The sequence below is a fragment of the Podarcis tiliguerta genome (assembly GCF_965153285.1).
Source record: "Podarcis tiliguerta genome assembly, chromosome: 13".
NCBI classification, from domain to species: Eukaryota; Metazoa; Chordata; class Lepidosauria; order Squamata; family Lacertidae; genus Podarcis; species Podarcis tiliguerta.
In genome coordinates this window covers 24,607,361-24,622,760 of record NC_139546.1, presented here as the reverse complement: position 1 = coordinate 24,622,760, position 15,400 = coordinate 24,607,361, and positions in this window count along the sequence as shown.

The following is a 15,400-nucleotide window of genomic DNA, read 5'->3' as shown; positions in this document are numbered from 1 at the left end:
TCCCTGGAAAAGACCCTGATGTTGGGAAAGATGGAGGGCACAAGGAGAAGGGGGCGACAGAGGACGAGATGGTTAGACAGTGTTCTCGAAGCTACAAACATGAATCTGACCAAACTGCGGGTGGCAGTGGAAGACAGGAGTGCCTGGCGTGCTCTGGTCCATGGGGTCACGAAGAGTCGGACACGACTGAACGACTAAACAACAACAACAAATGGAGTTGGCCAGGATGCCAGAAGGGATACAATTTATGAGCTTTCTCCATTATCTGCACAGCAGGGGATGTTCAGTCAACTGTGCAAAGGCTGAGCTGAAGCATTCCCTGCTGGTTACCTGCTTTCAGCAATAGGTAGTACCCAATTGGTTAGCTGTCATTGGTTAGCAATTGGTTAGCTCCCTATTGGTGGCTCTTAGGTAATTCACAAAATACAGAGTCCATTCATAAAACACAGTGTTCATTCATAAAGCAGTAACATAAATCTCCATTGCTACATTTTGGGTGTATATTTCAGCAGTTGAATGTACAGGTTTATGGCTATGCTGTATGTAGTGCTTATGCAACTGTGAATAAAAGGTGGCTGGGCTCATTGTCTTGGGGCTTGGTGGGGGGAAGAGGTGACAAAACTGATTTCCAATAAATGCCCCCCCTTTATTTCTGTAACAAGTCTTTGAGTCTGTACTCTGAATAGTGACACCAGGGACCTAGAAGGTGCAGGGCTTGTCAGTCCAACCCCTGCACAGTCTCATCAGGGCTCACCTTAAGGCAACTGCAGCAATTTTGCCAAATTGGGCCCCACACGCTGCTCCTAAGGGGGGCCCTGCACCAGGGCAATCTAGATGGATTTTATTTATATATATAACATTTTGCAGACTTTGGCTGTGAACTGGAGCCTTACCAAAAAAAAAAAAAAAAAAAATTCAAGTTGCGCCCCACTGCTGCAAATTGCAATTTTGCAAATTTTGAAATTTTGGGAGAGGGGAGACTGTGGCACTGGGGACAGGGCAGGCTGGCGAGGCCCCCTAGATTTAGAGGCCCTAGGCTTCAGCCTACTTAGCCTATACATAAATCTGGCCGATGCCCATTGGGACTGGCGGCGCAAATGGCAGGGAACCCAAACAGTAGGTGGAGCCAGTGACACATGGAACTAAATAATTCTAGGTTTCTCCCCATCCTCCTCCCAGCTGAACCCTACAGGAAGAGAAGGAGGAAGGTGACAACCCGAGAGTAAAGTTGCTGTAACAATGGAAGCAGTTTGCAGGGGGCAGAGGTATTATAAATCATTGAAGGTATGTAAAATAATGGCTGGATTTGTTTGATTCCCGAAGCCACAGGTTTTGGGTTTGGTATGGGTGCAGCTGCTTAGCATAAACGTAAATAAGGCAATTCACGAGAGCAGAAGTTCAAGGTTCGCTAGTCAAATCTCTTAGATAAGAACCTTAGAAAACCGAGCAATGTCTCTTTTATTTGCTTATTAATAAATAGACAAGTGTTCATCTGTGCTGGTCTGCGGCCGAAATAAAGTTTAATACGTACTGATACAAGAGTTCGTGTATGGGCAGGAGAAGAAGGGGAAATAGGCGAGGTCTTTTCATTTAGATCACTTCCCCAGCTTCAGTGTAACAGGTTGTAAAGAGCCCTTTTCAAACCGAGTTGCGGACAGAGCTCTCCTAACCACTCCCAGCACCCTTAACAAGTTGCAGCACCCATAATCCTTTGGGGGACGCCATGACTGTTTAAATGTATGGGGCGAATGCAGCCTATGTTCCCAGCTGCTCAGTTCCCACGGAAATCTGCAGAAATGATATAAGCACTTCAACCCATCCTTCTCCCCGAGAAAGGAGATTTTTTTCAACATAGCTAGACCTTTCAGAGGAAGGCAAGCTACAGAGCTGTTTGTTACCTGGTAAAGCGGTACAGAGAAGCATTTGATATTTCCCCCCTCCTTTTTCCACAGTGCTTCCAGCAGCATGGCAAAGGTGAAGGCATATTTGTAGAGATAATGCCAGTGACTCACCCAGGCATCGTGCGTGCCATTGGAGTTTACTCAAGCATCCACTTTAAAAAAAACCATTAAGGCGCAAGGGAACAGAGACACCTCTTTCGGGGCATGAACTCTCAGGTGCTGCTTCCATTTTAGAGTACATGGAGGAAGGAGGAGGTGGCGGTGGCAAGAGGAAAAGCCGAAATCCCACCTTGAACAAGGTTCAGCAATCTCCTTAACTATAGTCAGTACAGTGGTACCTCGGGTTAATTACTTAATTTGTTCTGGAGGTCCGTTCTTAACCTGAAACTGTTCTTAACCTGAACCACCACTTTAGCTAATGGGGCCTCCAGCTGCCGCCGCGCCGCCGGAGCACGATTTCTGTTCTCATCCTGAAGCAAAGTTCTTAACCTGAAGCACTATTTCTGGGTTAGCGGAGTCTGTAACCTGAAGCATATGTAACCTGTAGCACATGTAACCTGAGGTACCACTGTATTAGATCACAGTTGTTGTGGAGCAGAGATGCACTAAGTAACTCTTTCCATCCCATTTTGGTCTCAGTCAAAGCCATGGGACCGTTCCATTCCCTTGCATGCTGTTTGACCCATCCCTCCCCCTTGCACTCTGCACACATTATGTGCCTGGTTTCCTTATAAAAATAGGCACTTTTAATGTGAAGTGCACACTTTCCTGTGTGTTTTTCTTAATGCGTTCCCCAGTAAGAGACGCAGCTTGTGTACATCTTTTATGCAAAACGTGTACAGTGGTACCTCAGGTTACATATGCTTCAGGTTACATACGCTTCAGGTTACAGACTTTGCTAACCCAGAAATAGTGCTTCAGGTTAAGAACTTTGCTTCAGGATGAGAACAGAAATTGTGCTCTGGCGGCACGGTGGCAGCAGGAGGCTCCATTAACTAAAGTGGTGCTTCAGGTTAACAACAGTTTCAGGTTAAGAACGGACCTCTGGAACGAATTAAGTACTTAACCCGAGGTACCACTGTATTTACCTGTGTATTGCTTTTAGATCCCAGTTTTTCTCCAAGGAGCTCAAATTGGTTGTTTTTTTTTAAATTTTATTTTTAGTTGAGCAAGCTGCAAATTATCTTCCTTTATTATGCAAGGTGATTTATATCATGAATATGTTGAAATGAAAAGCTTTAATCCCTGTTGGTGGGGAAAACAAACCCCCCAAATGCCCACTAGTTACATTGATACAAGTTAACATACTATAGTGGTACCTTGGGTTGCAAATGCTTCAGGTTACAAACATTTCGGGTTACAAACTCATAACACTAGGTCCTGTGAAGCTGAATAGATACAAGAGAAGACCCCCCCCCCCCCGGGCAAAGTTAAGCTATGGCACTTGCTCCCATAGGAGGTAGTGATGGCCATAAACTTGGATATATTTAAAAGAGGATTAGGCAAATTTGTGAGGGATGAGGCTGTCAAAGGCTGCTAGCCAGGATGACCAGGCTCTTCCTTCATGGATGGGGGCAACAGTGCTTCTGAATACCAGTTGCTGGAAGCCACAGGAGGGGAAAATGCTCTTGTGATCAGGTCCTGCTTGCAGGTTTCCCACAGGCCACTGTGAGAACAGGATGCTGGACTAAGATGGGCCATTGGCCTCACCCAGCAGGCTCTTCTTATGTTCTTATGTTGTTCTTCTAAACGTGTGAATTATGGAAAATGTGTGCTGTTGAAATGCATCTATCATCTCTCTCTCTCTCTCTCTCTCTCTCTCTCTCTCTCTCTCTCTCTCATCTATATCATCTATATCTATCTATCTATCTATCTATCTATCTATCTATCTATCTATCTATCTATCTCTCTCTCTCTCTCTCTCTCTCTATCTATCATCTATCTATCTATCTATCTATCTATCTATCATCTATCTATCATCTATCTATATCTATCTATCTGTCTATCTCTATCTATCTATCTATCTATCTATCTATCTATCTATCTATCTATCATCTATCTATCATCTATCTATCTATCTATCATCTATCTATCTATCTATCTATCTATCTATATCTATCTATCTATCTATCTATCTCGGCCTCAGTCCAGTATACCTGAAGGAGTGTCTCCACCCCCATCATTCAGCCCAGACACTGAGATCCAGCACCAAGGGCCTTCTGGCAGTTCCCTCATTGTGAGAAGTGAGGTTATAGGGAATCAGACAGAGGGCCTTCTTGGCAGTGGCGCCCGCCCTGTGAAACGCCCTCCCACCAGATGTCAAGGAAATAAGCAGCTATCTTATCTTTAAAAGACATCTGAAGGCAGCCCTGTTTAGGGAAGTTTTTAATATTTAATGCTGTATTGTTATTAACACTCCATTGGGAGCCGCCCAGAGTGGCTGGGGAAACTCAGCCAGATGGGCGGGGTATAAATAATAAATTGTTGTTGTTGTTGTTGTTGTTGTTGTTGTTGTTGTTGTTGTTGTTGTTATAATTATATCATCTATCTATCTATCATCTATCTATCTAATCTATCATCTATATCTATCTATCATCTATCTCTATCTATCTATCTATCATCTATCTATCTATCTGTCTATCTATCTATCTATCTATCTATCTATCTATCTATCTATCTATCATCTATCTATCTATCATCTATCATCTATCTATCTATCTATCTATCTATCTATCTATCTATCTATCTATCATCTATCTATCATCTATCTATCTATCTATCTATCATCTATCTATCTATATCTATCATCTATCTATCTATCTATCATCTATCTATCTATCTATCTATCTATCTATCTATCTATCTATCATCTATCATCTATCTATCTATCTATCATCTATCTATCTATCTATCTATCTATCTATCTATCTATCTATCTATCATCTATCTGACTATAGATCTATAGATCTATCTATATCTATCTATCTATCTATCTATCTATCTATCTATCTATCTATCTATCTATCATCTATCATCTATCTATCTGTCATCTACCATCTCTCTATCTCTCCATCCCTATCATAGATGTGCTCTTCCTACTGACAATTGCTTGAAGTGGCACTGCCTTCCTTTTCACCGGACATAATATATGTGTTCCTTCCTCACTAGAGGTCGCCATCTGCCTACAAGTTGCTAGCGCATGGCTTAAATGCTCCCTGTTTAAGCTGATCTCTAATCAAAGCGGAAGTGGAGGAGAAGCATTTGAAATAGGAATGTACATAATGCCCCCACCCCAAGTGAAGACACACGATAGTTTATTGATTAATAAAGAGGCATGGTTTTATTATAAGAACAAAGGAATCTGCAAAAAGCAGGTAGCTCTTACACATGTTAAGCTGGCCAGGATGCCAGCCTGGCCAGGATGCAGTATCCCTGCAGCATCTGGGCTTGACGAGGCATGTGGCCTGTCCTGAGCCTACTCTAGCTGAGGAATCACATACTTCCTCCCTGAGCTAGTGAGCCCCACCTGGGCTGTGGGTCCTTGTCTGCCTTAGCCTTCTAGAGCGTACCCCCTGCAATCCTACAATTGGAATAATTCGACCAAAATGACCAAAACCAATGAGCTCCATGCCGTAAGGTGATTTGATGGGGGGATTTCAACTCTCCCATCTCCTACACCAGCTGCCAGCCACATGCTGTGATCATGCCACATCTAGTGTTGCCGTATTTTGACGAGCGAACAAGAGGACACATTTGCCATTTTCCCTGACACTGATCTTGATCTTTTCACTCTTCCTCAGAGGAAAGTGCAGGTGGTTAAGGAAGTGTTAAAGTGTGTGTTTTCTTCATTTCTTCATGCACAGATTGTACCATGCAATGCGTGATGTGTACATTTCTACTTTCACTTGAGTCACTGCTGCCGGTTGCAGGCCAGGCAGAGCGGATTCCAAGCAGGCTCAAAATCCTGGCACCTTGCTCCTTAGAAATTACAAAATAACCTCTCTGTCTTATGAACTGTACCTTGCCGGTGTTATAGACTCATTTGCAATTTCCGACTCTTGGAGCCAAAGGCAAATTAATGGTTACTTGTGCATTACTCCTTAGGCCTGTGGGCCAAATGCGGTCTGGTAGGCCTCTGGGTTTGGTTGCTTAGGTCTCTCCCAAGGCCATACACCCTTTGCGGAAGGGAAGGCAGCTGTCATGGACTGGTGGGGCGCATGTGAATGGTGGGAGGAACCAGCTGGGGAACCACCAAGGGAAGAAGGCTCAGAGCCCGGGGAGTAGCGGTGGGATGACAAAGGGAGAGGAGGGAGGAGAATGCGAAGAGGAGGCGTTGGAAGCTGAAGAGGTAACAGGGCTTAGTGCGCTGGGAGAGTCTGTGACAGAGAGAAATCCGGAATCAGAGGCAGAGGCTGAAGCAGCGGAGAATAGAGGCCAAGAGGCAGAGATAAGTCAGGTTGGTAAGGAGTCACTGGTCTCCTGCTGAGACAAGCTCCCCTTCCTGCTTGTCTCCCAGAACCAGAAGAGGCATGAAAAGGGCAGAGGAGAGGTTAGCTGCATGCAGTTGCAATCTCCGATTGCTTGGAAGAAGCCCTGGAGAGGAGGGGATTTAGACTGCTGTGAGGAGGTGGGGACTGTCATTCTCGGCAACTGATTTTCATGGAGGAAGACCGCTGGGAATGAGCAACTCTGTTCATTAGGCCTGACACTCAACCAAGTCTGTGGAGATCATGTTTTTGCTAATGAAGAGCTAATGCCATCTTTGAACTGTGTGATTGCTGACTGCACGCTCCTGTGACAGAAGCCCTCAGGCTGAAAACAGGTTCCCAGTGGCGTACACGCTTCTTCCCCTCTCCATTTTATCCTCACAAAAGCCCAGTGGATAGTTGGTGGTGGGGACTGACTAACAATCAGGTGGAGAGAGTGGGGTGACACCTATGGGCCACATCGTTATAACCCCAGTCCCCACCAACAACTATCCACAGATGGGGGGCCTGTTTCTATTTGAAAGCCTGCTGTACACACATAAGACCCCCCCTTTTGGAATTTAGGACCCTGAAATTGTTAATCATGTGAAGCGAGTGTCCAGATAAGGGCTTATCCCTCCAAACAGAGGCTTATCCCTCCCTTGAAACCAAGAGCACTTTTTCAGTGGGCTCATGCTTCTGAGTCATCAGTTTCGGTTTTGAGCCCAGGGAGCCGGTTCCCCGATGAAGAGTCTTTCACTAAAAGAAGCCTAAATCAATATTTGCACTTTAGGATAACCTTGGCGGTTGCTTGCAACCTGTGGGAAACAAACATGTCTTGTGGAAATGGAATGCCAAGTGGAACTGAGTGCTGCTGCTTTTAAAAGAACAGCAACAATTCCTTATAAAGAAAAATTGGCTGAGGGTAGTCAGGTGTCTTCTCAGAGGACTGGCAGTGGTGTGACGTAAGCACTGGGGTGTGAACACATCCATCTATAGTCTCTGCTCTCAGGTTCTACAGGCTTAAAAAAAATATTTTGCAAAACCTGCTTAACCAGATGCAACAGCAGGACAAAAGAAATGCATGTGTACACCCAGGAAAACAATGGCCTTATCATGTCACATTCCTGTCTTGAGAAAACTAATGTTTGTCTCCTGACACAGTATAATAGGAAATTGGTGACCAACAGGGAGGTCCTGTTTCTGAAACACATAAGCAGCCTGCCCCAACTTGATGCTCTCCAGCTCTAGATTGCAATGCTCCAGCCAGCAAAGTCAGTGGTCAAAGATGATGGAACTTGAGGTTCAAAACTTCTGGAGCTCACTGGGTTTGGGAAGCCTGCCCCACACAATGCAAGGATTTAACTAATTGCGTTGTCCATCTGAGAGCCAGAAAACATGGTCTGCCATCTTGACTCCAAATTGCTCCTGGGGTCCAAATGTTGGTGAAGAACTCCACCTCCAATTTGGGAGTCCTTGTGCCAGGTTTTTGGTAATCTCTCAAGAGGTCTCTGAATGCTATAGAGAACAGACAGACAGACAAACAGATGGACCAAACACTTTCTAAAATATATTGTAGATAATGTGGGGTTCTTTGTTTGTTTTGCATTATGTGTGTGCCTGCAAAGCTTGATCTTCTCCATGTTTTCCGGTTTATGAACCCCAACGGCTTCCGGGTGACTCATCCATAGAACTTTGTGTCACCTACACAGATTAAGAGACATTTGTAGCAGATCAGGTAACAGACGAAAGGCTGGAAACCTAAAACCCATGTGTAATTAAGAATCAGGAAATGATTAGGCAGTGAATACAAGTTTCTATGGAAGTTGCTTAAATATGTTGCATCCAGTGAACTTTTTATTTTTAAAGGAATACTCTCATGTGACTCATTGGCTGCACCTGAAACCAAGGTGGGAAAACCCATATCGCTGGATTATTATTTTTGTTTCTATAATTCTAGCCTGACAGCTTCCTGTAGCATATATTTACTTCTCATTAAAGAACTCAACAACTGTTTTGTACCTGCAGTCTCCCTCCACCCCAGCATTAATAGGCACACCCCTGCATCCTTTTTGCTCAAGCTCTTCTTCCGCCTGACACCTGCACACCTGTCTCCCTCCATGGCATTGGATTTTTAGCATCCATGCAACTATAAAACTAGTAAAAGTTCAGTGCTTGGAACAAACTAGTTCTGTTTAATGAGATTCAGCGAATATGTCCAAAATCTCTGTGCTATAGCTGAAAGTTGTTCTCATATTTGCAGAGTGAACTGAATGTGAATTAAGTTTGTTTTTTTTGGGGGGGGGAGCAGTTAAGAATTTTGCACTATTTTCCATTCATCTTCCAGTTCACTTTCTTACGTGTGTTTTTCATTCTTTGGGCTCTTTGGGTCTTTGAGTTTGGGTCTTGAGTTGCACATCTGTTGTGGAAAATACAATAAACAACTCACATTCCACTGTGTGCGTTTTCTCTGTCAAATTTGTCTATCACATTTTTAATGTAGCAGACCTGCAACAGAAATAGGCGCTGAGGCCTGTGCAATGTCTTCATTCATAACCATGTAGCTGTGTTCTCTTGCACAATAAATGCAATTGTAGCTCAGGGCTGCACTATGCCCATCTGATGTGAGCTTCTGATGTGAGCTCCAGAACACCAGGCTCTGTCCTCATTATAGGCAATTGAATTTGTGTAAACATTTACATGACGTCACTGCAGGTCATACGTTTTCCGGGGGACTGACCTGCTATTGCTGGAAATGGGGCTACATGAATACTGCTGCTTACGAGGTAGCACCTCAAAGATATGGGGGGTATTGGTTTGTTGTTGTTATTATTTTTGCTATATATTTTATGGTTTTTATTTTGTGATTTTATGTTGTGAACCACCTTGAGATCTGTGGATGAAGGGCTGTATATAAATTTTAATGGCAAAGAAGAAGATGATGATGAAGAAGAAGTCAGACAATTATTTCCCATGTTGCTTCTTCTGGCTCAGCGAATTTTATTCTCCTTTTATAAATCAGCAAGCTTGAAGTTGGTAAAGTAAGGATGCCTACAACAATACCCAAAGTGTCCGAAGGCAGAGCGCTGCTTTTATTTTGGCTGGAAAGAATTGGCCCCAGTTTACAGAGCACAAGAGTTTATAGTTTGGCTGGAAAGACACACTTTACAGTTTACATGATTCCATTTACTCTTACCAGAACTTATTCTAATATGGAGTCGATCACATTAGAGACAAAAACAATCTGTGCAGGAGGAGCTAAGTGTTAGTGCAATTGGACACAAGCACAGATGAATGTGGAAACAGCATGGAACAGACCTCTGAATGAACAGATACACAATTGACATAGACACGAAATAGACACCCCTATTCCCTGTTTGGGAGTAAGCCTGAGGAACACAGTGGGACTTGCTTCTGAGTAGACATGCAACCCCAAATTTACAGGCATGGGTTGTGATTATTCATCAGCAACCAGGACTGGCTTGAAATGAAAATGATGGGGTTTTTTTACTTGTGTCATTTTGGGACACGTTAAAGACTAATCTTTAAATTGGGAGACATTTCCCAGGTGATGATGTGGTTAATGGTCCCTGAGCGATTAATTGTGGCATCGTTTTCTGTGGGTAGAGACAGTTGCACCTCCAAGGTTGCTTGGCATTGTCGTTTGAGACTGAGGCAATATGCCACCTCTGCACTGCTTCCTTTCCACGCAACCTTGTTGACACAGGAAGACATCCTAGCAACGGACTTTAATGATAAACTAGCCCTGGGAAAGAGTGAAACAACATCAGGTCCTAAACACTGAAGACTGTTGTCACAGGAAGAAGCTACTGCTTTGAGGTTTGCTTCTGGCCAAATGGTTTGTTTCAGTTCCGTGATTCCGAACGCCTGTTTATTTTTCCATTTTGCAAGTAGCAGCTACTAAGGGCGGTGTGCAAGTGTTTGGATTGGGGAAGGGAGATTTAACCCTTTGCCCTCACACCACAGGCTTGGTCCAAACTGCACCCACCCATTCCAGGCGCTGTTAGGCACAGAGAGGAAAATGAGCCTGTGAGTTTCTCCCTCCGTTAGCTAAGGCTAAAAAGGAGGATTGCCAATTAAAAATGATAGAATATGCAGAGTTAGCAGGCCTAACAAGTAAAATAAGAGAGCAAGAAGATCAGTTATATAAAGAGGAGTGGAAAAACTTTGTGGAGTATCTGGAAAATAATTGTAAACAAGTGAAAACGCTAGCAGCATTAAGGTAAATTCAACTGTGTAATACATATCTAAATGGATATATAAGAATATACAGGAATGGTGGGAGCATTAAAGAAACCAGGGAAGGGAAAGAACGGAAGTCGTTGAATGTTTTTATTATAAATAAAGATATTAATCGTGGAAATGTATATTTGAACGTGAATGTGATTTTGGAAATGGTAATAATGAAAATTAGAGAGAGGGGGGGGGAGAGATGTTAGGAAACACCTGTTCCCTTCATAGAACTAGAATTTCTAGATTTCCCAGTGAAAAGGAACTGATTCTTACACCACCCTGAGAACTACCACTCTATGAGGGGAAAAGAGGGCCTACTTTTAATGGGTGGCCACTTTGACAGGGTGGCCTCTTGCCAGGTGCCCTCTTGGTGACTCATTTCATTCAGTCAGTCCCATAGTTACAGCTGCCACTTCCTCCAGATATCCTTTCTGCCACTGGTTTGGCAAGTGCAGGACTTGAGGATACCATTCAATGTCCAGATATGGCCTAGAAGTTGCCAATCCCTGAACCAAGTATAAGAGATTTCTGAACTGGTTTTTCAAGCACCTCAACGCATGAGTGATGACAACTCCCATATTCCCTGACAATCAGCCATGTTGGCTGAGGCTGAAGGGAGCTCTAGTCCAACAACAGCTGGCACCATGTTGGGTACACGCCTCAACCGTGTTGGCGGTAGAGTTGAACGTCTGATACGTGCAGGTCCATTGGCCTTGCGAGGGTGTATTTATGTGGCTTGAGAAGGAGGGAAGGGAATTCAGAGGAGGCGGAATAATTGCTGCAAAGATTTATGGGAAGGTTCTTTGGGGAATTACATAAAACCGATGACAGTTTTAATTGGCAGCCACCCGTGCGCTCCTTGCAGTCATTAGATACTTAGTGCTAGATAAGTACTTAGATAAAGCATTAGAATTGCACCTCAAATCCAAGTGAAGCCATAGACACTATGGGTGGCTTTGAGAAAGTTAATATCATATGTTTTGAGTTTCAGTTCTGTAACAGGGACTGGTTAAGAATGATGATGTAATAGAACTGAATCACAGCCTTGGAAAGAACATATGAAGATGCCTTATACAGAATCAGGCCATTGGTCTATTGATGCCTACTCAAACACTGACTTTAGGCAGTCTGGGACAGAGAGGTCTTCCTCTTTTCTTAATTAAATTTATTTATTTGTTTTTTCAGTTTAAAATTTTACAACATACAACATAGAAACAAGATTCCAAAGAATCTCCTGGACTTCCACCCTCTCCTTTGTGGGTCCTCTTGTTAATCATTTCCTCCTGCATCTTTTATAATAATCCAAATCTTTTACCTCTCCATTGTGTCCGAAATTCACCATTAAACTACAAGTGTTATTCCAATCCTACTAATGATTTTAACTGTTTGCAATGGTTTTTAAGATAAATTATAAATTTCCCCCACTCCTTATTAAAATTTTGGTCTTCTTGATTTCTGATTGTTCCAGACATTTTAGCCATTTCGGCATAATCCATCAACTTGATCTGCCAGTCTTCTCTGGTAGGGACTTTAGCTTTTTTCCATCTCTGGGAAAGAGGTCTTTGTCAGCACTGTTCCTCGGCACCTTTTAACTGGAGATGGCAGGGATCAAACTTGAAACCATCTGCAATGCATGTGGAAGATGTGCTGTACCATTGAACTCCGACTTTTCAGCTCAGCTGCCTGTTTTGAGGCAAGGCGGCCTGCATCCAATGGTTTGCTATGAATACAGATGAATCCTAAGGTGCGGTATTGAGTGTGTATGGACCCATCTGTACTATATACTTAAAGTGGCATCATGCCAATTTAAGCAGCCATGGCTTCCCCCAAAGAATCCTGGGATCTATAGATTATTTATGTTGCAATTTGTTTTTAAAAAATTATTATTATTATTATTAGGCAGCATGCAGTGGCATAATACTGGTTTAAATGAAAAGTGTAGATGGGGCCTGAGAAAGAGTTTTTAGACACTATATTGAATGGTGGATTTGACCAAAGCAGCCTGCTATTCATAGAACTTGTTGAATCCTGGAAGTCTGATTCTGCGCTGCATCTACATTTGAGACGGTTGTTGTTTGCCTTCATCTAGAGGCATCCCAGATCTGGGAATGCTTTCCTTAAAAAAACACAAAACCCCACACATCAACCAAGCTTTGCTGAATATCCCTCTTCTTGGAAAAGGAGAAAGGAAAGTGTTTTCATTTCCATATTTCCTGAAGTTGTTGGTTAAGAGACCGAGAGTTTTAAAATCCATGATCTGACAGCTGGGTATTCTAAGAATGCGATGAGCTTTGTGCAGGCAAAACATCACATGTGAAAATTAATTATGGACACCTTTGATCTTCTTTCTCAATTGGCATAATGAAAGAGCTCTGGGTAGTCTGTGAAAGTTTGGCATCTGTCAGTGGAGCTTGCTTATGTGCAGAGAGAAGATTCTATGATTTCATAAAAGAAAATAAGGTTCTCATTAAAACCTGATGGTAGAAAGTAGTCGTCTTTATCTCTCACCTTCAAAAAATCCAGGCTTAAACAAACATGACACCACCACCTGTTCTGTCAATTCAAGTTATCCCGCCTCTGAGTATAGATAGCCTGTTTTCTAGCTATCCACTCTGATATTAGAAAAATCCTCCCTACCTTTTTAAGTGTCTTTTTTCAAAGCCATCTTTGCCCCCAGTTATCCCAACAGGCCCTGTGGGCAATGAGTTCCATGGGTTTGTTTCTGTGCAGGATTCCTGCCTTTTCTTCACCCTGAACCTGTTGCCAACTCAGGATGACGCCAAGTCTGTAGCACATTGAGAAATTGTTAATTTGAGCCTAGATACCCTCTCATAAATCTTTCTCACGCTTTCTTCCCAGGGCCAACCGAGAAGCGGTGTGAGAGCCCTCGTGGGGCTTGTTTGGCTGCCTAGGCAGAAGGAACATCTGGTGGTTTCCTAGCAACACAGATGGGTCTCCCAGGGAATGGAGCAAGCAACATCTTTTCTTGGTCCCCAAAAGTGGGACTCAGTAGCTCAGTGGGAGAGCATCTGCTTAGGATGCAGCTTGCGACCAGTTCACCTGGTTTGCCACACCTGGCTTAAGGCTTTCTTTGTACAGTAGGTCAGGCATGTGGAACCTGGTGCTCTTCAGAAGCTGTTGGACAGCCAACATGGACAGTGGTTGAGGATGATGGGAGCTGGAGTCCACCAACATCTGGAGGGCCACCAGCGCAACTTTGCTTGCTCTTTCTTCTCCACCACTCCTACATCTTTTGAGATGATTGAATAGAATGGTCCAAGTTTGTAAATAATGTTAGTGTATTAGACAGCCAAAGTCCCTATAGTAAAAGCTATGGTTTTCCCAGTAGTGATGTATGAAAGTGAGAGCTGGACCATAAAGAAGGCTGATCGCCAAAGAATTTATGCTTTTGAATTATGGTGCTGGAGGAGACTCTTGAAAGTCCCATGGACTGCAAGAAGATCAAATGTATCCATTCTGAAGGAAATCAGCCCTGAGTGCTTACTGGAAGGACAGATCGTGAAGCTGAGGCTGCAATACTTTGGCCACCTCATGAGAAGAGTAGACTCCCTGGAAAAGACCCTGATGTTGGGAAAGATGGAGGGCACAAGGAGAAGGGGACGACAGAGGACGAGATGGTTCTTGAAGCTACCAGCAGGAGTTTGACCAAACTGCGGGAGGCAGTGGAAGACAGAAATGCCTGGCGTGCTCTGGTCCATGGGGTCATGAAGAGTCGGACACGACTAAACGACTAAACAACAACAATTAGACAGCCATGCCCATGTTCTAGCTGGTTGGGCTTTACATTGGGTATAAAGCTGAAAGAATACGTCAGTTAGCTTAGAGCTGTCTACCTAGTAATACCCGTTCTACTCAGAAAGCATTAGGTAATCCACTCAAGGTCTTTTGGAATCTCTTGGGTTGTGGTCATGAACTGGTCCTGACTTGCCTAGAGAAAGATGTGGCTCATGGAAGCAGATTTTGTATACAGCCCTTTATGGGCAACCGAAACATAGGAATCCATTGAACGCTGGCACTCCCTCTCAGACTACCAGGGAGCATTTGCATGACTTCACATCACAGAAGGAAGTAAAACGACATTTTCATGCAAGCCTGCCTAGTGAAACCAGGCTATTTTCCTGCCCATCTCCCTACAGATCATGCCCATCTTCCCACAACTCCTGTTGTACATAGGCTTAGGCCACACCCACGGCATACATTTAAAGCACCCAACTTGCCCATAAGAATCCTGGGAACTGTAGTTTGCTAAGGGGATTGTAGCTCTGTGAGAGGCAAACTACAGTTCCCAGGATTCTTTGCGGGGAACCCATGTACTTTAAATGTATGGTGCAGATGTGAGCTTAGTGCTGGAGCTGGGCGGTAGGCAGAGATAGAAGAGGAGAGATGGCTCTGTGGATCTGTGGATGTGAACTCCCTTTCAAGGTGGGGTAGGTTTTGCTCAGCCAGGGAGGGTGGGTGCAGGAGGCATTGCTCTCCAGCTATGCCGTGATTTTATTTCTTAAGAGACTGGTTGTTCCCTCTGTACGTTCTGTTGCTCATGTAACCAATATGGTGCTACCTTGAGCACAGTAAGAAGGTATCAGCAGGACAAGTTGAATGCCAAGGTTTGCAGAAGTACCAACAGTCTTAAAACTAAAACACCCCAACAAGGATTGAACCTGCCCAGCCGGAGGAATGGACCAAAAGCAAGGGGAGGAAGGAGAGGGAATGGAATGGAGTGTCCGGAATCCGGAACAGCAGCATTCCACGCCACAACTT